The sequence below is a fragment of the Cherax quadricarinatus genome, chromosome 22, assembly GCF_038502225.1.
Source record: "Cherax quadricarinatus isolate ZL_2023a chromosome 22, ASM3850222v1, whole genome shotgun sequence".
NCBI classification, from domain to species: domain Eukaryota; kingdom Metazoa; phylum Arthropoda; class Malacostraca; order Decapoda; family Parastacidae; genus Cherax; species Cherax quadricarinatus.
Window position 1 is genome coordinate 24,408,074 of NC_091313.1, and position 2,500 is coordinate 24,410,573.

Below are 2,500 nucleotides of genomic sequence, written 5' to 3' on the forward strand. Positions count from 1 at the left end.
ATACCTAAATAAACTTACTTAATTGCTTACTTACTTACTTCCCTTTTCTTCACATTTCTGTGGTTTCTGCATCATCGTTGAGGGCCCAGGAAAGTTATTTTTATTTACGTCAACGCAAATACAATGGAGACGGTGTCATGTGTCTTACCATCCACCACCACAACAATGGATCAGGTGCAGCTGGACACAGGTGCACCATACACTTTCAATGCTTAAGTACGCTAAATTACGATCAACAAATTTTGCTAGCACCGTTGCCTCAAAAATAGGGGCATATAACAAAAAAAGTGAATCTATCTATTAAAGTGCGGGGTAGGAGCACAAAACTCTTCACCGTAACAGTAGAGAAATTATTATTATTATTATTATTATTATTATTATTATTATTATTATTATTATATTCATTAGAAATTACTAAAATTTATGTTCTCATTCAGCGCCTGCCTGAGGACTGAAAGATAATTGCGTTCGGTGAAAAGAATAGGAGACCACTAGCATCAAGGCATCCCATTAAAGCGTCAAACAAGCAATCAGTCCTTCAATTAAGCAATCAGCGAATCATTCAACTGCTCCTAATCTGCGTCGTAATCTGAACGAGGAAAAACACTGATGGTGGTAAGTAGGCGCTGAGATGATTTCAATTCTAAGTATAAGAGCATGTCTCAACACCCCAATGTTCGAAGCAGATTTTATATATATATAAAGTGAAAACCTTAATAATATAAAATCAATAAAAACAAACAAAAGAAGTAGTAGAAGCAACAACAAAAAGAGAGATGATAAAAAAAGCACAAAAAAAAAAAATTTATTTTAAATTCTGAAGAAAAATTGCATGTGTCTGTTACAAGTTTAACGTCACATCTGACAAAATTAAAGAGGTCCAGATGGTTGGTGAGTGACTAATGGAGAGGGTGATTGTGAGAGATGGAGGTGGTGTTGGAGAGAGACAGCGAGAGAAGAGAGTGAGGTAAGAGGAAGCAAGGAGAGAGAGAGTGGTGAACGAGAGGATTTGAGTCGGTCGAGTTGGACTTGGGGTGACTACAAAGGAATACATGAGGAAATCTAGTTAGCAGAAGCTATTAAGGTTCAAGGCGCAAGGCACATCGAGGGATGTGCCTTGATGCCGGTGATGTATGGGGAGGTGAGGGTTCTTAATCCCTTTCTGTGGAGTGAGCATCACCGATTCGCATTCAACAGGCACTGTATGACTCCGTACTGGATTTGCCCTTTCCCTCATCACCTAAAAAAATATGGTCCATGAACAGGCTCTCTGCTGTGAAGGACTGATTACACTGTAGATACATCCATCTCTGTCTAGACAGATGACGTTGTCAAAATATAGGAGGAACCTCTGTCAGAGGACACACTGATGGAATGAAAAATAAAATAGGTGAAGATAATTACCATGTTTTGAAAACCCCGTTTGGATATTAAAAGAGAAATGTGAACGCACAATCTCCTATAATCATTATTATTACTTTATTATTATTATTATTATTATTATTATTATTATTATTATTATTATTATTATTATTATTATTATTATTATTATTTTTAAGATTAGGATTCGGTGGACACAGTCGCTGTATCATTACTAACTGCATAAAATCTTTGAAAAAAAAATGCTTGTTCAGTCGCTTCTTAAAAGTATTTATATTGTTGATTGCCCTTACAACCTCAGAGAGAAGTTTATCACATTGTTCTATAATTGAAAAAAAAAAATTTTTTTTTTTGCCTACATGTTGGTTGCCCCTCTTGTCTCGAAGTTTCAAACTGTGGTTTCGTGTTATATTTTTTTCCATTTCGGATAGTTCTTCATGCCTGAATTTATCAGATTTATTAAATATCTTGGAGATATGAATGAGATTTCTCAGTAATCTACGTTTCCTAAGGAGGAATAGATTCTGTGTCTAAACTCTTTATAAGGCCAGTGTCTTATTGATAATTCAGGCTTAGTTGCCTTCTTCTGCACCCCAGTCAGTCTGTCATTTTTAAAAATAGGGCAGGTACCAGTGGTAGAACATCTTTCATTCAGCACCAGTGAAATATATCTAATAACCAACACTAGCGCATCTAATACTTGGTACTAGAACATGTAACACTCAGTACTAACTCCTCCAACACATCTTCCTTTTAAATCTGGTAAGAGTGCATCAGAAGGAGGAAAGAGAGAGAGAGAGAGAGAGAGAGAGAGAGAGAGAGAAGAGAGAGAGAGAGAGAGAGAGAGAGAGAGAGGGAGAGAAGAGAGAGAGAAAGAGGAGAGCCATGGTGGGGCGGGCAGGTTGCCTGATGGGGATTAGAACAGGCCAGGGAGGAGATGGGATGGGGCGAAGGTGTGGGCACACACTCAGGTACACCAGCCATGGAGTGTTGTCGTGGACGTGATACTCACTACATCCACCTCCCGCTACTCTCATACACACAGACACACACACACACACACACATAGACACGTACACACAAACATCCCTGCGCTCCAAGCGTAGTAAACACCGATGGT

General features: G+C 38.3%; 1 protein-coding gene across 1 annotated transcript in view; it reads left to right on the forward strand.

The window, feature by feature from the left end:
• Window positions 1–2,383: 2,383 nt before the first annotated feature.
• LOC128689698 (nord) overlaps window positions 2,384–2,500 on the forward strand; it is a 44,417-nt gene continuing 44,300 nt past the window's right edge. The window contains exon 1 of the mRNA XM_053778074.2: window positions 2,384–2,500. This exon is cut by the window's right edge and continues 429 nt beyond it. The gene's annotated coding sequence lies outside the window, so the exon portion shown is untranslated.